This window comes from Cnephaeus nilssonii, assembly GCF_951640355.1.
Source record: "Cnephaeus nilssonii genome assembly, chromosome: 12".
Classification (NCBI taxonomy): domain Eukaryota; kingdom Metazoa; phylum Chordata; class Mammalia; order Chiroptera; family Vespertilionidae; genus Cnephaeus; species Cnephaeus nilssonii.
In genome coordinates this window covers 77,802,728-77,825,691 of record NC_137083.1, presented here as the reverse complement: position 1 = coordinate 77,825,691, position 22,964 = coordinate 77,802,728, and the positions used below count along the sequence as shown (strand labels likewise).

At 48.1% G+C, this 22,964-nt stretch overlaps 1 protein-coding gene across 3 annotated transcripts in view; it reads right to left on the bottom strand.

Moving 5' to 3' along the window:
- Positions 1 to 22,675, bottom strand: part of GALNT11 (polypeptide N-acetylgalactosaminyltransferase 11) — a 74,341-nt gene extending 51,666 nt beyond the window's left edge. Inside the window, exons 1-3 of one of the 3 annotated variants that reach the window (XM_079786351.1) lie at positions 22,438 to 22,675; positions 20,147 to 20,261; positions 2,309 to 2,490 (exon numbers count right to left, since the gene is read on the bottom strand). The gene's annotated coding sequence lies outside the window, so the exon portion shown is untranslated. Of the gene's footprint in view, positions 1 to 2,308; positions 2,491 to 20,146; positions 20,262 to 22,177; positions 22,368 to 22,437 lie in introns of those variants that run through there. The other 2 variants (XM_079786349.1, XM_079786350.1) reach the window with 2 other exon arrangements.
- Between the last annotated feature and the right edge of the window lie 289 nt (positions 22,676 to 22,964).

The window sequence follows — 22,964 nt, the reverse complement described above, 5'->3', positions numbered from 1 at the left end:
ACAGCATGGAGGGACCCGGAGAGTATTGTGCTAAGCAAAATAAGCCAGTGAGAGAAAGACAGGTATCATGATCTCACTCACATGTGGAAACTAATGAACAAAATAAACTGATGAACAAAATAGATCCAGAGACATAGAAGCATATAACAGACTCTGGGACCTCAGAGGGAAGGGGGAGGAGGGAAGGTAGGTGGGAGGGAAGAGATCAAAGAATTTGTATGTATATATGCATAACCCATGGACACAGCAGGCGGTGGGGGTGGGCTAGAAGGGGTCAATGGGGGAAAAAGGGAGACATATGTAATACTTTCAACAATAGAGATTTAATTTAAAAAAAAAAAGAAATTTAAATTCCAAAAGCTCTATTGATCAGCCAGCCTCCATAAAATAAATAGTATCAAAACACTTAGGAACCCCAAAATTATGAAAGCTATTATCTCTTGTTCTCATTCTGCCCACAAAAAGGGGATTAAACCCAAAGTACATCTAAAGAGGGTGATCACCCTCAAGAGAACTCAATCATAACTTTCCTATAATCCAATCCCTGCCTTTCTTTCTTCTCCCTTCATATAATCTTCCTGATGTCCCCTCCTTAATTCCAAATGCATAAAAGAAGCTACAAACCCATTTTAAAAAATATATTTTTTATTGATTTCAGAGAGGAAGGGAGAGGAAGAGAGAGACAGAAACATCAATGATGAGAGGGAATCATTGATTGGCTGCCGCCTGCACGCCCCCTACTGGGGATTGAACCTACAACCCAGGCATGTGCCCTGGACTGGAATCAAACCCGGGACCCTTCAGTCCACAGGACGACGCTCTATTCACTGAGCCAAACTGGCTAGGGCTGCAGTTTCTTTTATGCATCTGAAATTAAGGAGGGAACAGGGAACATTATGTGAAGGTGTGAGAAAGCAAGCATACAGGGATTGGACTATAGGATAGTTAAGATTATTTGCTCTCTCTCGGGAGTGGTTAAGTCTTAGTGTGAAAGGGTGGCTCATGCATTAGAAGGATGGGTCTATAAAAAAAAAAAAGGAGGAGAAGAAGGATGGGTCTAAAAAGAGGCGTATCAGAGGTTTGTGAACCTATATACAAAAACAATGGTTGGGCTTACTTACAGCAAAGATAAATCCCTTACTAAAGTCATTATATTCCTGGGACATGATTACCCCCACCATGACCTGTCCAGTTAGGAATTTATGACCAGATAACCCTGTGTGGTTACTTTCCATAGAACCCCCTTTTTTTGGTCCACACTTCATAAGGTATATAAACATCTAATCACTATATTATACTAGTAATAGAGGCCCATTGCACGCACTATATTATACTAGTAATAGAGGCCCATTGCACGAAGAGATTCGTGCAATAGTCCTTCCTTCCCTTGGCTTCCAGCACCGGTTTTCCTCTGGCACCCGGGATCCAGGCCTTCGCTCCGGCCAGAGTCTGCCTTCTTCGTCTTTGCTGCAGACTCTGGCTGGTTCATCTTCGCTGCTTCGCTGCAGACTCTGGCCTGAGTCTGCCATCTTCGTCTTCTTGCAGACTCCGGAGTCTGCAGTCTTGTCTTCGCTGAGGCACTCCGCTCCAGTAGATCCCTTCATCCCCAGCCCTCCCTCTCATAGCAGGCGTCCTGCCCCACCTGGCCACTCTGCACCTGGAGCAGCTGGGCAGCCACCATCTTTGGCCTTCTAATTTGCATACTCACTCTGATTGGCTGTGGGCGTAGCAGAGGTACGGTCATTTTACATGTTTGTCTATTATCAGGTAAGATACCTAGAATGAATATCATAATGTATATCCTATCTAATAAAGATGGAATATGCAAATTGACCATCACTTCATGACAAATATGGTGGCGCCCATATGCAAATTGATGTGACAATGGTGTGGCTGGGACGCTTGCATCGTTGCCATGGCGACGATGCAGGCGTTCCACCCCGCCCTGGCTGCTCCAGGCCTCTGGGCAGTGCACGAAGGCAGAAGGTGGCTTTGGGCCGGAGCGAAGGTGGAAGGCAGCAACCAGAGTGAAGTCCTGGGTCCTGGGTGCCAGCAGCCAGGGAAAAGAAGGCCTATTCTTGCATGAATCTTCGTGCATCAGGCCTCTAGACAACTATAATTTAAAAATACATTAAAAATTTCTTTAATTAAAAAAAGGGGGGTAACTTTTGCTTAGAAGCCCACTCGCATAGAACAAGAGAAGCTGGACAAATTAAAAATTAATAACACTTTTGGACCCATCAGAGAACTGAAGTTACAGGGCAAACTGCCACTGAAACCTGGAGAGATACAGCTGAGATCTGCTTACCTGGAGCAAAAGCTGCTGGAGCTATAAACTTGTGCTGGAGCTGGGTGTGAACTGGCATGAGAGTTAGAAACTCCAGGAATGCAGTCCTGGGGGGCTGGCACACTTCTGTGGGCTTTACCTCCAGGAACCCCACCAGGTCCTCAAGGTGAAGGTGAAGATCCCAGAAAGATCCTCTGGTGAATCTGGCAGGAGAGGGAAAGAGTAACCACTATGAAACAAGCCCAGAGCCTTCTCCATAAAAATGGTTGGTCTGGCCCTGCCAATGCAACTGCAGGCAGGACTCGAAATTCAATAAATCTAGGAGCTTTTTTCATAGCAATATAAATTTATATTAAGTGGATGATGTTATAAATAACCAAATAGCCCTTGGCAGAAAAAAGGTTTCCCACCCCTGGCTTATAGGAAGATTGGGAACTCTGCAGCTAGGAAAGGGAGTAGGTTGCAAGGAGGAAAAGCTACACCTTGGGAGAACCCTTGTGAAGGACACAGGCTGAGACTTAATTAGAAGATTACAGAACTCTTACACTCCCTCTTGCTTTACCCAGAACAACAGTAAAATACATATTCTTCTCTAGCCCACACTCACCACTGTAGACCACATTTTGGGCCATAAAACATACTTTAACAGGCATAAAAGATTAGAAATCACACAAAGTATGTTCTTAGACACAATGAAATTAAACTAGAAGTCAATAACAAAAAACCCCTCAGATATCTGGAAATTAAAATCTCAAGAGAAATTTAAAAATATTTTGAACTGAAAACAAAATTTTTTTAACTGAAACTTTAACATCAAAATTTGTGGGATGCAGCAAAAGGAGAACTTGAGGAAAATTTATAGCATTAAATGCTCATATTAGAAAATAAGAAAGATCTGAAATCAATAACCTTAGGAAACCAGAGATAGAAGACCAATTTAAGCCTAAGGCTACCAGAAGAAAATAAACAGAAGCCTATAAAATTCAAAACAGAAAAAAATATTAAAAAAAGAGAAAAGTCAATGAAACCAAAAGCTGGTTCTTTAAAAAGATCAATAAAATTGACAGATCTCTAGGCAGGCTGTTGTACACAGTTAGACAGACCTTAGTAGAGCAAGAATGAAGGGTCAGGTGTCAAAGGTCACCAGGATGGAAAGCCCCAGGTGCCTCGAAATGGACAATCAATTGTAGGGTGGGACCTCACCCAGGGTGACTTTTCCTCCCACACTACAATGCTGGTCATGCAGTCTGGACCCTGTGACCTTTCCTCCCTCTATGTCTCAGTTGTATTTCTGCTCCAAGCCCAGACAAACAACAAAACCAGCTATGGATGACATCAGGACCAGCTGCATTGAATAAGGGTTAGTCAATCAGTGGAGACCACAACCCTGACAGGATACACCTTGGAAAACTGCTGAATATTCTATTAAGATCTTTCCCTGGGACCGCCCCTAAAATCTCTGCCCTTTAAATCCTTAGGACAGAGGACTCAGTGTGCTCTCCCTCCAGGGAGCACGTCCCTGCCTTTCCCTTTCCTGGCCTGCCCCTCCAGGCCCCAGGCACATTACCATTAGCTTCCTCACTCCCAAGCTCCAACGGCCCTTCCTTTCCCTCTACAACTTGTTTCCTCAGCCCATTTTCTTCTAGGAATTACTTTTTCTACCTCAGTAATTTACCCAATAAATGTTCTCTTACAGTTTGGGTCTGGACTCTGAATTCTTTTTTAGCCAGAACCCAAGTACTGAGGTTGCTAAACCCAGGTTTGGTTTGACCCCACTGATCAGACACCTGGTGCTGGTTCCTGCCACCTACAACAAGGCTACCAACTCATCACCACCCCTTCCCCAGAAGGGGGAGAAGACACAAATTACCAACATCAGAAATGAAGGATGGAACATCACTAATGTTCACATGGGTTAAAAGTATAATAAAGAAATTACTAGAAATGTTAGTGGCAAAAATAGTATATTGGGGACTAGCTATGGTTATTAGAAACTAGGAGCCCAGTGCACGAATTTGTGAAAGGAACTGTGCGCCGAGAGGCTGTGGTAGGCACAGGGGCGGGTCTTGGCCCATCCTCTGTGCTCCCCCTCCCCCCCCCCGTCTCCCTCTCTACTCCAACCCCCCTTCCCCCAAGTCCTGTCTGCTGGCAGCCCCGTTCCCACTGCTGCCGCTCCCACGTGCTGACGGCACCAGCTCCACTTGCACCCATTGACAGCACGAAGCGATTGGGGCTGGCGCCAGCAGCAGGTACAAGCAGCAGCTACTGCCCTGATTGCCCCTCAGGAGCAGGAGGAGGTGGAGAAGTCCTCAGAGTGATCAGGGCTGGCAGCTGCCACTTGCACCTGTTGATGGCGCCGAGTGATTGGGACCAGCGCTGGGCACCGGCAGTGGGTGTGAGCAGAAGCTCCGGCACTGGCTGCGGGTGCGAGCGGGGCTGGCACCAGCAGCAGGTGCAAGCGCCAGGCGGGAATGCAGCGCACGGGAGCAAAGAATTTTCAATAACCACTAGAGGCTCGCCCCAATGACAGTGACCGGCTCCCCGCCTTGGTCTGGTGCCCCCACTCACCTGCTCCACCATCCCACTGCGGCCAACACCCACCATGTTCCGCACATGCCCCCCTGGTGGTCAGCACACATCATAGCAACTGGTTGTTCGATTGTTCCGCCGTTCAGTCTATTTGCATATTAACCTTTTATTATATAGGATGTTAATCATGCTCTGTTAACCATGATTGCCTTGTGATGATGGTTAAGAACTTTTTTACCTGGCTGGGAGTTGTACGCCCCCAGGACCTGCGAGTCAACCTTGGAACCATTCTCATTCAAGAACTGCCTGTCATCATGGAAAGATTAACAACCTAGTTGCCCAAACAATCGAGTCCCACCCCAGCCTCTTACTTCCCCATGCCTGTAATCCCTACTTCCCCATGTAATCCTTGTCCTACCTATACAAGCAGCTGGCTTATGGGAGGTGCAGAGCAGATTTTCATGGATGACCAGCTGCTCTCCCATACTGCCAGCTGTATTGGAATAAATTCTCATATATGATACAACACCGTCTCTGCTCAATTGGCTCAAGTAGTGACAGGCAGCACGGACCCACTGAGTGTCTGGTTACATAAACAGTTCTATGCCTACAAATACAACTTAAGATGAAATGAACCAATTCCTTGAAACTACCAAAACTCACACAAAAACCTACACACAAATATTTATAGCAGCTTTACTCATAATTGCCAAGACTTGGGGAGCAATCAAGATGTTCCTCAAAAGGTGAATGGATGGCCCTACATGCTTTTGCTCAGTGGTTAGAGTGTTGGCCCTCAGACTGAGGGTCATGGGTATGATTCCTGGTCAAGGGCACGTACCTGGGTTGTATCCTCGGCCTGCTCAGGGCACTTGCTGGAGGCAACCAATCCATGTGTCTCTAACACACTGATGTTTCTCTCCCCCACCCCCCACTCTCTCTAAAAATAAATGGGAAAAAATATATATAGAGAGAGGCCCGGTGCACGAATTCGTGCATGGGTAGGGTCCCTAAGCCTGGCTGGTGATCAGGGCCCACCAGCAGGGCGATCAGGTCCCCTGCTCACACCCGCCTTGGTTGGTCTGGTGCCGCCTGCTCGCCAGCCCCGCTCCCCACCAGTTGGGGCCTATGGGCTATGGGCAGCTCCTGCATTGAGTGTCAGCCCCCTGGTGGTCAGTGCGCATCATAGCAACCGGTCATTCCGCCATTCGGTCAATTTGCATATTAGGCTTTTATTATATAGGATATCCTTGGATGAGGATTAACAAAAAAAGGGTGAATGGATGAGCAAACTGTGATACAACCATACAATTAAATATTACTTTGCCAAAAAAAAAAGAAAAAAAAAGAAGAGTAGGGGAAGGAGGTAAGAGTGAGGGAAGGAAGAAGAGAGGGAGGAGAGAGAAAAAGAGGGAGGAGGGAGGGAGAAGTTACACAAGATATGGAAGGATCTTAAATGCATTTTACCTAAGAAGTCAGCTTCCAATTATATGACACTAGAGGTCCAGTGCACAAAATTCGTGCATGAGTAGGGTCCCTAGGCCTGGCTGGAGTAGGGTCCCTAGGCCTGGCTGGCAATCAGGGCTCATTGGGGCCTTCTGGCTGCCAGCTGGGGCCTTCCTTCAGACTGCAGGCTGGGGTCCCCCTTCCCTGGCTGCCGGCTGGGGCCTTCCTTTGTTCCGCACCACCCTCTGGTGGTCAGAGAACATCATAGCGAGTGATTGAACTCCTGGTCTCCCAGTCGAACTCCCGAGGGGACAGTTTGCATATTAGGTATATATATATATATATATATATATATATATATATATATATATATATATATATATATGTTCATATCCTGAAAAACGTGAAACGACAGAGATGATAAAGAGATCAGTCGTTGTAAGGGGCTCAAAGGATGGGGAAGTTGAGGTTGAATAGGTAAAGCACAGATTTTATTAGGGTAGTAAAACTATTCAGTATGATATTAAAGATGTAAATACACAACACTGTTTTTGTCAAACCCATAAAGCTTTACCTAACAAAGAGTGAACCTTTATGCGTGCAAATTAAAAAATAAGTATTTAAGAGTTCAAGAGACCCCAGAGTGAAATGCAAAATGAGAAAAAAAACCTAATTGTATTACAAATGTATGAAATAATCTCGCTGAATGGAATAGTGAGAAAAGGTGCTGACTTAATGTTGGAAATTTGGAGTCTATTAGACTAAAGGCAAATATAACTGTGCATGTGCACCGTATTCTAGTTAATAAAGTTGTTTCCCAAGGAGATACAGGTTAACAATTATGAAAAGACTGTATATACAGTCATGCAGTCACTTAAAGATAGGGATACAGTCTGAGAAATGCACTATTAGGAAATTTGATAGTTAAAATGGCCACATTACCTCAAGCTATATATAGACTTAATGCAAACCCCATAAAAGTCCCTATGGCACTTTTCAAAGAACTAGAATAAATAAAAACATCAAATTTATATGGATCCACAAAATATCCTGAATAGAAAAAGCAATTCTGAGAAAAAAGAACAAAACTGGAGGTATCACACTCCTTGACTTCATGTTATACTACAAAGCTAAAATAATCAAGACAGTATGCATTGTCAGAAAAACACACACATAAACCAGTGGAACAAAATTGAGAGCCCAGAAATAAACCCACACATATATGAGCAACTAATTTTTGACAAAGGAACTGAAAATATACAGTGGAGAAAGAAAAGTCTGTTCAAAAATACAAAGTATTTGGAAAATTGGAAAACCATATGCAAAAGAATGAAACTATACTGCTATCTGACACTGCACATAAAAGTTAACTCAGCCCTAGCTGGTTTGGTTCAGTGGCTAGAGCGTCAGCCTGTGGACTGAAGGGTCCAGGGTTCAATTCCAGTTAAGGGGACATGCCCGGGTTGCGGGCTTGATCCCCAGTAGGGGGCATGCAGGAGGCAGCCGATCAATGATTCTCTCTCATCATTGATGTTTCTATCTCTCTCGCCCTTTCCCTTCCTCTCTGAAATCAATAAAAAATATACTTAAAAATAAAGTTAACTCAAAATGGATTAAAGACAAATATTAAGACCTAAAACAATAAAATAGAAAATGTAAGTTCAAAACTTAGGGACCTTGGTCTCAGCAAGGTTTTTGTGAACTTCACCCCAAAGGTAAGGGAAGTAAAAGCAAAAAAACATGAATAGGACTACATCAAACTAAAAGGCTTCTGCACAGCCTGGCCAGTGTGGCTCAGCGGTTGAGCACTGACCTATGAACCTGGAGATTGCTGGTACAATTCTCAGTCAGGGCACATGCCTGGGTTGCAGGCTTGACCCCTAGTGGGGGGTGTGCAGGAGGCAGCAGATCAATGATTCTCTTTCATCATTGATGTTTGTCTCTCTCCCTCCCCTTTCCTCTCTGAAAAATATAGTATATACTAGAGGCCCAATGCATGAAATTCATGCACAGGGCGGGGGTCCCTCAGCCCAACTTGCACCCTCTCCAATCCAGGAGCCATCAGTGGTTCTCTGCTCTCTGTGGGGCCGGACTGCTTTGCCACCACCACGGCGACAAAGCTGCCATGCCCTGCTGTCCTCTCTCTGTCTGCGGGGTCTGGGGGCTTCACCGCCATTGCTGCGTGAAGGAAGCCGCCACGCCCTGCTGTCCACTCTCTGTCTAGTGGCGGGCAAGTGGAGTGGCTGGATTCGCCTGAGGGGAGATCCCGCCATGCCACTCGCCCACTGCCCACCCCAGCAGGGCTGACAGGACCGGGCACTCCTGCAGGGCTGAGAGCACTGGGCGCCGCCATCTTTGTGATGGAGTGATGGTTAATTTGCATATTACTCTTTTATTAGATAGGATACTAGAGGCCTGGAGGCATTGGAGGCGGGTCCCTCAGCCCGGCCTGCCCCCTCTCACAGTCCGGGAGCCCTCAGGGTCAGGAGGTGACCTGGTGAACAGGGGAAGGCGACGCCCCATCACACCTCTGCTGCTGCCACTGCCAGCAGCACAAGCCTCAGCCAGCCCTGGTTACCTGAACCTCGGGCGGTGCTGGGCAGATGGGCAGCCACCATCCAAGGCTTGCCTGCACCTCGGGCTGGACCTAGGCAGCTGGGGGGCTGAGGAGCCTGGGGGACTCTGGAGGCAGGCACCCCGGCGGGGCTGAGGGGACTGGGTGCTGCCATCTTGTGGCTGTGGGCACTGCCACCTTTGAGGGCATAGCAGTCAATTAGCATATTCACTCCTTATTGGCTGTGGGTGCCGCCATCTTTGAGGGAGTGACAGTCAATTAGCATATTTCCTCCTTATTGGCTGTGGGTGCTGCCATCTTTGCGACGGCATGAGGGTCAATTAATATATTTCCTCTTTATTAGATAGGATGTATTTTTTTTTTAAGGCTTCTGCACAGCAAAAGAAACCATCAACAAAACCAAAAGGCTAGCCCTTGCCAGTTTGGCTCGGTGGATAGAGCGTTGGCCTGCGGACTGAGGGGTTCTGGGTTCGATTCTGGTCGGGGGCGCATGCCCAGGTTGCAGGGTCAGTCTCCAGTAGGGAGTGTGCAGGAGGCAGCCGATCAGTGATTCTCTCTCATCATCAATGTTTCTATCTCTCTCTCTCCCTCTCCCTTCCTCTCCGAAATCAATAAAAATATTATTTCTCCGAAATATTAAAAAAAAACACACAAAAAAAAAAACAAGCTAGCAACCAAATGGGAGAAGATATTTGCAAAGGACACCTCTGATAAAGGGCTAGTATCCAAAATATATAAAAAACTCATACAACTCAACAACAAAAAAACAAACAATCCAATTTTTAAAGTCAGTAGAGGAGCTCAATAGACACTTTTCCCAAGACGACGTCAATGGTGAACAGATATATGAAAGATGCTCAACTTCACTAACTATTAGGGAAATAAAAACCAAAACCACAATGAAACATCATCTTCACACCTGTTAGAATGGCTGTCCTATATAATAAAGAGCTAGTACGCAAATGGTAGTCACCCCCTTGCACCCTCGCGCCGGGGCCAGGGACCCGAGGCCGGGCTGGGGGACCTGAGGCTGCGCCCTCCGCCCCGGTGCCAGGGCACCTGAGGCTGCTCCCCACCCTGGCACTGGGGCCGGGGGACGTGAGGTCGTGCCCCCCACCCAGCGGGGCTTGATGGGGGACCTGAGGCTGCGCCCCCCTCCAGCAGGGCTTGACAGGGGTGGGGCTGGCCGGGTCTGGGTCTCACGTGATTTCGAGGCGTGCGCAGGTGGGCGGGGACTTGACTCTGGGTCTCATTGTACGCCCCAGACTCTGACAGGACATTTTACTAATTTTCTTTCATCTCTGACACTTCTATTATGGAGAAAGGGCAAGTAGCAATATTAAAATATTTCCTCTAAATAATTCCCTCTTAATGTGCACGAATTTCGTGCACCAGGCCACTGTTCCTTTATAATAAAAGGCTAATATGCAAATCAAATGAACGGCAGAACAACCAGTCACTATGACATGCACTGACCACCATGGGGCAGATGCTCAACGCAGGAGCTGCCCCCTGGTGGTCAGTGCGCTCCCACAGGGGGAGCGCTGCTCAGCCAGAAGCCCTGAGCTGGGCTCACGGCTGGCCAGTGCAGTGGCAGTGACAGGAGCCTCTCTCGCCTCTGTGGCAGTCGGACGTCCCCCAAGGGCTCCCGGAGTGCGAGAGGGCGCAGGCCGGGCTGAGGGACCCCCCTGAATGCACGAATTTCATGCATCAGACCTCTAGTTATCAATAAGACAAGAAATAACAAGTGTTGGAGAGGCTGTGGAGAAAAGGAACCCTTGTATGCTTCTGGTGGGAATGTAAATTGGTACAGCCACTATGGAAAACAGTATGGAGGGGCCTCAAAAAATTAAGAATAGAGCTAGCAGCTTTAATTGGTTTGGCTCAGTGAATAGAGTGTTGAAGGGCATGTACCTAGGTTGCAGGCTCCATCCCTGGCCCTCATCAGTGCGCAGGTGGGAGGCAACCAATCAATGTATCTCTCTCACGTCAATGTTTCTCTCTCTCTCTCTCCTTCCCTTCCATTCTCTCTAAAAATCAGTGGAGAAATATCCTTGGGTGAGGATTAACAACAACAAAAAAAGAACAGAACTATCATATGACCCAGAATCCTTCTTCTGGGTATCTACCCGAAAAATTTGAAAACATTTATTCCATAACAATGTATGTACCCCTATGTTCACTGCAACATTTTTCACAGTAGCCATGACATGGAAACAACCTTAGTGTCCTTCGATGGATAACTGGGTGAAAACATGGCATATATATGTAATGGGATACTATTCAGCCATAAATATGATTGGAATAGTGCCATTTGTGACAACATTAAGTGTATCATGCTAAGTGAAATAAGTCAGATGGAAAAGGACAAGAACCATATTTCACTCATATGTGGAATATAAAACAACCCTAAACAGTTTGGCTCAGTGGATAGAGCATCAGCCTGCGGAATGAAGGGTTGTAGGCTCAATCCCCGACCCTGGCCAGGACATGTACAGGAGGAACCAATCAATGTGTCTCTTTTACATTGATGTCTCTCTCTCTTTCTCTCTTCCTCCCACTCTCTCTAAAAATCAATGGGAAAATATTCTCAAGTGAGGATTAACAACAACAAAAAACAAAACAAAAAAACAATAAATGAACAAAAAACATAGATTTAGACAGGAGGAAAAGAGGTAGGAGGATGAAAAGAGTAAAGGGAGTCAAATATATGGATACAGGAGAATAGACTTTGGGTGGTTAGCACACAGTACTATATACAGATGATGTATTATAGAATTGTACATCTGAAACTTATGTAATCTTATTAACCAAAGTTGCCCTAATAATTTTAATTTTTAAAAATGAGACACGGTAAACATAAGACTGCTGCTGGGATAGCATGGCATACTGCTTTACAACAAACTTTAATAAGTAGAAAGAGTGTACTCTAAGGGTAAAAACTATAGTATAGTAAATACATAAACCAAACAATCACTTATTATCAAATACTAGGGGCCTGGTGCATGGATTCATGCACATTGAAAGGAAATTAATTAGAAGGTGGCCGGTGGGGCGGGGTGGAGCAGGACTGGGCAAGATGGGCCAGACACACCCTGGAGTCAACCTCCCACAGTCCCTCCCTGGCCGTCACACCTGGGGCAGCGCAGTGTCTCGAAGGGCGTCTGCGGAGTGAGGGGGTCCCTCCGGCAGGTGGAGTCCCTCCAGCAGGTGGGGTCCCTCAGTGTGGCCTGTGGGGATCAGGCCAAAACCAGCTCTGTGACATCCCCCAAGGGGTCCCAGAGTGCAAGATGGTACTCTACAAAGTTGCTGTCGCTCGGCAGCTTCTGCGTTGAGCGTCTGACTCCTGGTGGTCAGTGCACGTTATACCTATTGGCCAGTTGGCTGGTCACTTAGCCATATATCCTATCTAATAAGAGTTTTATGCAAATTAACCACCACTCTGCTACATACACAAGCCACGCCCACCAGCCAATCAGGAGTGAGCATGCAAATTAACCCAACCAAGATGGCTGCGGCCACAGAGCGAGCAGGAGGCTTGGGTTTCTCCGGCAATGTAGGAAGCCAAGCTTTCCGCACACCCTGATGGCCCCAGGCCTCCACTCAAGGCTACAAAGTTTCAATTATAGAAGATAGATAAATCCCAACAAAAATGGCGGCAGCCACACAGCTGGAGAGAGCAGGAGGCTTGAGTTGCCTCAGGCGATGGAGGAAGCCAAGCTTCCGCAGCCCTGGCCTGCCTTGGCCTCCGCTTAAGGCTACAAAGTTTCAATTATAGAAGATAAATAAATCCCAACAAAAATGGCTGCGGCCACGGAGCAAGCAGGAGGCTTGGCTCCGCTCAAAGCTACAAAGTTTCAATTATAGAAGATAAATAAATCCCAGATATCAAGGCCTCCGCTTGGGTCGACAGGGGAGCGTGGCTGGCCTGCAAACCACCACAGGCCCCTTGTCCAGGCCGCCCCACGCCCCAAGGGAACCCTCACCCTGACCCAGGACACCCTTCAGGGCAAACCAGCCGGCCCCCACCCGTGCACCAGGCCTCTATTCTATCTAATAAAAGAGTAAAATGCAAATTGACCATCACTCCAACACACAAGATGGCTGCCCCAATGTGGTCAAAGATCCTGCCCCCATGTGGACACAAGATGGCCGCCACAAGATGGCCAGCAGGGGAGGGCAGTTGGGAGGGACCAGGCCTGCAAGGGAGGGCAGTTGGGGGCGATCGAGCCTGCAGGAGAGGGCAATTAGGGGTGACGAGGCCAGCAGAGGGCAGTTGGGGGGTGGGGGAACCAGGCCTGCAAGGGAGGGCAGTTGGGGGTGATCAAGCCTGCAGGGGAGGGCAGTTAGGGGTGACCAAGCCGGCAGAGGAGGGAAGTTGGGGGTGACCAGGCCTGCAGGGAAGGGCAGTTAGGGGGGAATCCAGGCCTGCAGGGGAGAGCAGTTGAGGGGGACCAGGCCTGCAGGGGAGGGCAGTTAGGGGTGACCAGACCTGTAGGGGAGGGCAGTTAGGGGCAAATAGGCTGGCAGGGAAGCAGTTAGGCATCAATCAGGCTGGCAGGGGAGTGGTTAGGGGGTGATTAGGCTGGTAGGCAGAAGCGGTTAGGGGCAATCAGGAAGACAGGCAGGCAAGCAGTTGGGAGCCAGCAGTCCTGGATTGTGAGAGGGCAGTGGACATCCCTCAAGGGGTCCCAGATTGGAGAGGGTGCAGGCTGGACTGAGGGATACAGCCCCCCGTGCACGAATTTCATTCAACGGGCCTCTAGTATATATATATATATAATATAGATTATGTACTGTACATACTGTATATACTATCTATTTGTAGGACTGGCAGTGCAGCAGGTTTATACCAGCATCACCACAAATACATGCTATGACATTACAAAGTCACTAGGTGATAGAAATCTTTTTTCAACTCCATTGTAATCTTACTAGAGACCCGATGCACAAAATTCATGCAAGGGGCTTGTCCCTCACAGCCGCGGTGGCTTTCCTCGGCCCTCGCAGCCCCGGCTTCATCCAGAAGGTCCTTCAGCTGTCTGGTCTAATTAGCATATTATGCTTTTATTATTATAGTTATTATAGATGGTACCATTTATAGGGAGACCATTATCATATATGCGGTCAGTCACTGACTGAAAAATTGTTATGCTTGCATGACTGCATACTAGAACTAAGTAATTACATAAATGGATGGTGGAAGCCAAGTTTCTAACTGTTGGAGTAGAAAGTTACAGATAAACAAGGCTAGAATGATCCATGTAGTAATGGGTTAGAGTTCAAGATATTGTATAAAAATGTTTAGCTCAGGGGTCCTCAAACTTTTTAAACAGGGGGCCAGTTCACCGTCTCTCAGACCGTTGGAGGGCCGGACTATAGTTTAAAAAAAACTATGAACAAATTCCTATGCACACTGCACATATCTTATTTTGAAGTAAAAAAACAAAACGGCAAAAACACCCACATGTGACCCGCGGACCGTAGTTTGAGGACGCCTGGTTTAGCTTAACATGTTAGTTTTAGATACATATATTTTCTTGCCTGTCAGCTCAGAGGGCCTAGAAGGGCGACACCCCAGCAACACGAGCACACCTAGTGTCCAAATCTTGGTTTCTAATAGCAGAGAAGGATAAAATACAAGGAACCAAGGCTCCTTGGAGAAATGACTGATTCTAGAGCTGGGACAGGAAATATACAAGATGAGCCTGGAGTACCTTGTAGTGTTAGCAAGGAAGGAAGTGCATCCAAAAAAGACAAGAACAAAAACAAACCCTCAAAATGAACAACAAAACCCCATAATGGGGGTATGTCAAAGGAACAGATGGAATCAACTGAAAGAGCTCACAATGGCCATAACAAAAACTATCTGAGCAACCAAATAAAGTGGTATAACCCAAAGTATAAGATGAATACCTGAGTCTGTAACAATACAAGTGATTAAATATATAAATAATAAATAAGGTAGAATATAATAGATCTCCCTGCAGAATTCATAATAATTTATGTAGCTACTTTGCCCTCAAGAAAGTGAAGCATAACTTCCACTCCTGAAATGTGGGCAGGAAATAGGGACTTCCTTTCAAACACTACTGTAGGAAAAAAAGAGGAGAAAAGAAGTAACATTACAGTGCAGAAACCTGACAAACAGTACCTCAACTGTGATCGGTTAACATGGTGATGAGAGTATGAACCATCAATAGGGTGTGATGAGAATGACATTTTACTTCTGTGGTTTTCTTCTTCCAAATCCAAGTTCCCAATATAATACTGAGAAAAATATCAGACAAATCCCAATTGACAAACATGCTATAAAATGACCCTTAATTATTCCTCAAAACTGTCCGGGTCATCAAAAACAAGGGAAGTCTGAGAAACTTGGCTGATAAACAGGCAAGAAGAGCCTGAGGAACCATGATGACTAAATGCAATGTGGTATCCTAGATACGACCCTTTGTTTTTACCTAATGTCCTTAGAACAGAAAAGGACTTTAGGTAAAACTAAGGAAATCTGAATAGTCTGGATGCTAGTTAATAATATATCAGTACTGGGTCATTAATTATGATGAATGTACCATGCTAACATAACTTGTTAATAAGTGAAACTTGGTATCCTATATAATAAAAGCCTAATATGCTAAGTGTCCGGTCAACCGGTCAGCTGTTCAACCAATCAAAGTATAACATGCTAATGATATGCTAAGGCCGCTCAATTGCTCGCTATGACATGCACTGACCACCAGGGGGCAGACAGTTGACCAGTCAACCAGTTTCTATGACATGCACTGACAACCAGGGGGCAGACGTTCCGACCAGTAGGTTAGCTTGCTGCTGGTGTCTGGCTGATCAGGACTGAGCCAGATGGGCTGGACATGCCCTGGAGCCCTCCCGCAGTCCCTCCCTGGCTGGCTAACCTCCCGCGTCCCTCCCTGCCCCAATTGTGCACCAGTGGGGTTCCTTGGCCTGGCCTGCGCCCTCTCGCAATCCGGGACCCCTCAGGGGATGTCGGAGAGCTGGTTTTGGACCGATCCTGCAGGCCAGGCCGAGGGACCCCACTGGTACACGAATTCATGCACCGGGCCTCTAGTGGGATATATAAGAACTCTCAGCACTATCTTTGCAATTTTCTGTAAATCTAAAACTATTCTAAAATAAAAAGTTTGCTTTAAAAAAATTGCATGCAGGAGTCAGCTGATCAATGATTCTCTCATCATTGATGTTTCTCTCTCTCTCTCCCCCCACTTCCACTCTGAAATCAATAAATATCCTATCTAATAAAAGAGTAATATGCAAATTGACCATCACTCCAACACACAAGATGGCAGCCCCCATGTGGACACAAGATGGCCGCCACAAGATGGCCAGCAGAGGAGGGCAGCTGGGGGTGATCAGGCTGGCAGGGGAGGGCAGTTGGGAGGGACCAGGCCTGCAAGGGAGGGCAGTTGGGGGTGATCAAGCCTGCAGGGGAGGGCAGTTAGGGGTGACGAGGCTGGCAGAGGAGGGAAGTTGGGGGTGACCGGGCCTGCAGGGAAGGGCAGTTGGGGGGTACCCAGGCCTGCAGGGGAGAGCAGTTGGGGGCGACCAGGCCTGCAGGGGAGGGCAGTTGGGGAGTACCAGGCCTGCAAGGGAGGGTAGTTAGGGGTGACCAGGCCTTCATGGGAGGGCAGTTAGGGGTGACCAGGCCTGCAGGGGAGCAGTTAGGCATCAATCATGCTGGCAGGAGAGTGGTTAGGGGGTGATCAGGCTGGCAGGCAGAAGTGGTTAGGGATAATCAGGAAGGCAGGCAGGCAAGCAGTTGGGAGCCAGCAGTCCTGGATTGTGAGAGGGATGTCCGACTGCCCATTTAGGCCCGATCCTACTGGGATCGGGCCTAAATGGGCAGTCGGACATCTGGGATCGGGCCTAAATGGGCAGTCGGACATCCCTCAAGGGGTCTCAGATTGGAGAGGGTGCAGACTGGGCTGAGGGACACAGCCCCCGTGCACGAATTTCATGCAATGGGCCTCTAGTCTACACTAATAAGAGAAACATGCAAATTACCATCACTCCACTACACTACCAGCCAATCAGAGCGAGTATGCAAATTAATCTGAAAACATGGAGGCAGCCCCGTCCCCCCGCCGCTCCAGGCCTGTGGGGGTCAGAGAAGTCAGGCGCCAGCGTCTGAGGCTGGCTGCAGCCCGGGAGACGAAGAAGCCACCTGCCCCCTGATCCCAGGCTACAGTCAGCTAGAGAAGCCTCATATCCGCCTGCCCCATGTCCTGGGGGAGATGGAGAAACTGGGCCCCAGCTCCTGAGGCTGGGTGCGGCCTGAGAGATGAAGAAGCCGCCTGCCCCATGATCCCAGGCCGCAGCCAGCTGGAGAAGTCGCCCACACTGCATCCCAGGGAAGACAGAGAAGCCGCCCGCCTGCGGTCCAGGCGCCAGTACCTGCAGCTGGCTACAGCCTGGTAGACGGAGAAGCCGCCCACCCCGCAGTCCCGGGCACCAGTACCTGCGGCTGGCTATAGCCTGGTAGACGGAGAAGCCGCCCACCCGCAGCCCCAGGCACCAGTACCTGTGGCTGGCTACAGCCTGGTAGGCGGAGAAGCCGCCCACCCCGCAGTCCCGGGCACCAGTACCTGCGGCTGGCTACAGCCTGGTAGACGGAGAAGCCGCCCACACCCGCAGTCCCGGGCACCAGTACCTGCGGCTGGCTGTGGCCCGGGAGATGGAGAAGCCTCCCAACCCGCGGTACCCGGCGCGAGCACTTGCGGCTGCAGCCCAGGCGAAGCCACCTGCCCACCATCCCCTGTGGCTGCAGCTGGCCTGGGTGCCTATGGCTGCTGACCAGAGGGTGGGAAGCCCGGATCCCGGGTGCCTGTGGTCGGCTGGAGGAGGAAATCCTGGGTCCCAGATGCAGGGCCGAGGCAGAGATGGTTAGGGGCAATCAAGCCAGCAGGGGAGCAGTTAGGGACAATCAGGCTGGCAGGCGAGTGGTTATGAGTCAGCAGTTATGGATTGTGAGAGGGTGCAGGCCGGGCTGAGGGACTCCCCCTCCCATGCACGAATTTCATGCACCGGGCCACTAGTATGTATATAATTTTTAAAAGTATTTTAAAAATTGGAGGTCAGAACTTGTTTTATATTGCTAAAATCATCTAATCATATATCAGCCAATAGGAGAGATAGGTGGGGTTTAGATGAAAAAAAGTTGACTAATAGATTTTTAAAAATATGTTAATATTTTAAGTCTAAATTTTCTATAATAAAACTTAATCACCCAACAAATGCTCCTCTGGCCATGACCCTTATATTAAGGTGCTAGGTTCTATAGATACAGGATGGGGGAAAAGTAGGTTTACGGTTGTTTTCATATGGAAAATAATACAAGAATAAATTGTTTTGAATTATTGTATTATTTTCCATACGAACAACTATAAATTTACTTTTGCCCCACCATGTATGTTGGTTCCTAGAGATTGTAATGTGCTTACACGATTTAGTCCTCAGCTAATTCTTGTGCGTGGAATCAAAGGACACAGATTCTGTGGGTTTTGTGGGTTTTTTTGTATATATTTTCTCCTCACTTCTGCTTCCTCCTTGTTTTAATAAAAGTTTCATTGGAGACTAACTTTTCAATTTAATTTAGGTAACAGAATGTTCACATGGAAGTGAATAGTAAAGGGTGTGTATAGATGCTGAGTAGTCAAAAGGATGTATTGTACCTGTATACTAGTCTCATAGTGCCAAGTCCACTCTCCTTATTCTACTCTAGTGATTCTCAGCCAGGGGCTAAGATATTTGGCAATGTCTGGAAAAATTTGGCAATATCCATAGTCTTTTGGTAATGTTTAGATACGTTTTTGGTTGTCATAACTGGAGGGATTTTACTAGCATCTCATGGGTAGAGGCCAGGAATGTTGTTTAATATCCTACAATGCACAAGACGGTCCTCAGCCACACAGAATTATTTGACCCAAAATATCAACAGTGCCAAATTGAGAAAAACCCTGTTATATTCTATTATGCCGGAGCTGGAAATCTACATACAGCATTTTTCAAACTATTCATAAATGAAAGAACTTGGATAAAGCTTGGGAATACATACGGAAAAGTCTTCAGTCTCAATAAGTAAAGACATGCAAATAAAAATATTATTTTCTAACTCTTAAATTAGCAATGTTTTTATTTTTTACTTTTTAACATATATTTTTAATGATTTCAGAGAAGAAGGGAGAGGGAGAGATAGAAACATCGATGAGACAGATCATTCATCAGCTGCCTCCTGCACACCTCCCACTTGGGATCGAGCCCATAGCCCGGGCATGTGCCCTGACCAGGAATCAAACAGTGACCTCCTGGTTCATAGGTCGATGCTTCAACCACTGAGCCATGCCCGGCCAGGCAGCAACATTTTTAATACTTGTTGAAGTACAAGTAGTTAAATGACGCATTTATCAGTGATGAAGTTATATGTAAATTGCAGGGCCTTTTTTTGTGTGTGTTTTTAAACCCTCACCCAAGGATATGTTTTTTATTGATTTTGGAGAGAGAGAGAGAGAAAGAGAGACACACACGGACATCGATGTGTGAGAAACATCGATCCATTGCCTCCCAAACACACCCTGAACAGGGATTGAACCCACAACCTGGGGTATGTGCCCTGGTCGGGAATAGAACCCACCATCTTTTTGGTGTATGGAATGATGCTCCAACTAACTGAGTCACCCAGCTAGGGCAACTGCTGGGCCTTTTTAAAAAGCACATTTGACAATGGCAAAGGAGCCTTAAAAACCTTTATACCCCTGGTCAGTAATCTTACTTTCTCTAGGAACAAAAAATCCTAAAGAAAGAATAAATCAAGTGAAAAACTTGGGCATATCCTAAAGCAAACTCTAAAAAATACTACAATAAAGACATAAACAAACAAATCTAGAACCAGGGAGTCCAATAACAAAAATTCCAGTAAGAGGCAACCATGGTTTGATCTAGAGCTGTGTAAGTCAACGAAGAGGAGGGTCAGAGACAGAACTGTCTGCACTTGTCAACTTGACTGGACATGGGACCCTAAGGGAGAGGGGGAATAAAAACACCAGCTTTCAAGTCTTAATGACAGGAAGCATGGAGAGAACAGGTTTGGGAGGATTAACAAGTGCATTTTGTTTTGGCATTCAAGAGAACACTGATATTGCCCATAGTTTGAAATTCAAATCTAATCCTCAGAGAGAAGTTAAAAATAAACATCAAAATTATAGTTTAAGTTACATGGACAGAGGAGGGTTTAAGAAATGAAGAGAGCAAAAGTGGATTAGGGAGCAAGCACTGACCTCTTGTGTGCAGGAGGAGGAGCCTATGAAGGACCTGAGGAGAATCACCAAGTGAAAACCTCCAGAGGGCGCTCTAACCAACAACACGGTGTCCCAACAATTGAGAGAGGTCAACCTGAGGGCGTTAAGGTGGGAGGTCATCAGACTTAGCAATTAGTAAGGCACGAGGGTCTTTAAGAAAGCAGTTTCAAAATGTGAAGAGTTTGGTAGCTCTTCAAAAGGTTAAACAGCCCTGGGGAGGAGGACAGAGCTCAGCTGATCATCCCGTCTCCTGCTGTGTGCTGCTTCTGGTCCTGCAGGTTGATTCCCACTCAGGGCACATCACTAGGTTTCAGGTTCGATCCCCAGTCAGGGAGAAAACCGGAGGCCACTGATGCATGTCTCCCTCTCCCCTTTAGGGTCCCAAGTCCAGTCAAGTTGACAAGTGCAGACCTCCTCTCCATTGTCTTCCACAGCTCTAGATCAAACCATGTTTTCTCTCTAAACATATCCTCCGATGAGGATTAAAAAAATAGCCCTAACCGGTTTGGCTCAGTGGATAGAGCGTCGGCCTGCGGACTCAAGGGTCCCCGGTTCGATTCCAGTCAAGGGCGTGTACCTTGGTTGCGGGCACATCCCCAGTGGGGAGTGTGCAGGAGGCGGCTGATCGATGTTTCTCTCTCATCGATGTTTCTAACTATCCCTCTCCCTTCCTCTCTGTAAAAAATCAATAAAATAGAAAAAAGAAAAGTTAAACATACATTTATCATATGACCCAGCAATTCCTACCCCAAAGAACAGAGACTCCAACATACCTGTAAACATATATTCACAGCAGCATTATTCATAGGAGCCAAAAGGTGGAAACAACCCGTGCCCATCAACAGATAAATGGAGAAACAAATCGTGATACGGCTATGCAACCGAGTATTATTCAGCCACAACAAGGAATGAAGTCTCCAATGTGCAATAACCTAGGTGGACCTTGGACCTTAACAGTCAGATACAAAAGGGCAAATACTGCATGATTCCACTTCTAAGAGGTGTCCAGAACAGGCAAATTGGACAAAATGGAGAGAGGCAATTGGGGAGTTACTGCTTAATGGCTACCGTTTGTTTGGGGTGATGAAAAGCTTGGAAACAGACTGTGGTGAGGGTGGCACAGTATTGTCCATGCACTTAATGCGTCTGAATTGTATGTACACTTAGAGTGGTTAAAATGATATATATGTATATTTCTGAAGTTAGCAAGTTGCAAGGAACAGCACAGAAATTGTCTAGAGAAGATGTGAAAAGCGTGATCTGCTTTTTCATGACATTTCCCTCAAGAAGCTCAATTTTATACGTATTGAGGGCAGGTTGTCTGTTTCCTGCTTTTCTAAAGACGGCGGCAGAGCAGACCTCAACATCCGCTATTTCTAGATAAAAGGGAAGAATTGGGGGAGAAAAAAAAAGTCTGGTCTAAAACTGTGATTTGGGGGACTCGAGAGCAGCACCAGTGTCTCGTGGGTGCACAGGAGTATAAACAGCTGTTCAAAGCCATGGTTTAATTTTATATTTTGAAAACCAACCAGATGTCTTCACAACAGAAGGCCGGGCCAAGTATTCGATGACAAGCCCCAGGCCAGCCCGGCAGGAGTGTTAATGTCCTCAAAGGGGTGTCTACCGAACCGGGGTGGGCCTGAGGTTTCCATGGTCCTCACAGTACAGGCGGTGCGCTGTACAATACCCCCCGCCCAGCGTCTTCACGGACACAGCCAAGAGATGAGAAGGAAAGGTAAGAGGCTCATCCACCAAACGCCTCGGCGGACCGGGTACGAAGCAGCTGTGAAATGCATACAAACAACAGCCTTTCCTGGTGACACTTGGGGAGAGGTGTGAACACTGCCCGGGGGTCGGGCTCGGGAGGGGGCGCGCTATTCGATCGCTCGGGTTTTGTGGGGAATTCTCCGCCATCCCTCCGCACCGCTCGGGCTCCGTCCGGCAGCCCCGGCCCCGCCACCGTGACCCCGGCGCGACCCGCACCCCCCCAGCGCCGAGCAGCGGCCCCACCGGAAGTCACTCGGGGCGGGCGCCGAGGTCTCCGGAGTCTCTTCGGTCAACACCCCCGCCGGAAGAACCGTGCTCGGGTTTTTAAACGCCGCACACGCGACGGCCGCCAGGCCCGCCGCTCAGGGACCGCGGAGAGCGCGGCCGCAGCCCGCAGCCCTCGGAGCCCGGTGCGGGGCGCGCGCCGGAAACGCTCGCGTGAGGCGCTGAGGGGACGGTGGCCGCGCCGGGTCGGACGCCGCCGCCGGCCGCGCGCTACTCACCCCGGCGCCGGCAACGCAGGATCCCGGCCTTCTGGGACTCGGGCTGTGGCATCTTCCCTCCCACCGCAGCCCGGGTCCAGCCGCACTAGCCGCCGCGGGCGGAACAGCCGGGAGAAAACGCAGTGCCGAGCGCGGTCGTGGCCGCGGGCTCGCCCAGGCCTCGGGCGCTCGCCCAGTGCCGGCGCCGCAGCCTCGACTCGAGCGAGCGCGCGCGCCGAGGCTGCGAGCCGAGGCCTCGCCCCCGCGCCGCGCGGGTGACGTCACCACCCGCCGGTGGGCGCCGCCGCCCCAACGTGGTCCCCGGGCGTCCTCGAGGCCTCGCGCGTGGCCCCTTTGGGTTCCCCCTCTAATAAGAAGCTTTGTCAAACACAATACCCTTAGCAGATGAAAGGGTGTTCAGCGTCACTTACGGTAAATAAATGCGAAATGCTGGCTGAAAGGTAAAGGTTTAGCGATACGCTCCAGGAAGCTGTGCAGAAAGTCCCCGTGTCGCTGGGGGAGTGAAGAATAAAGCGCTCCCGGGAGCG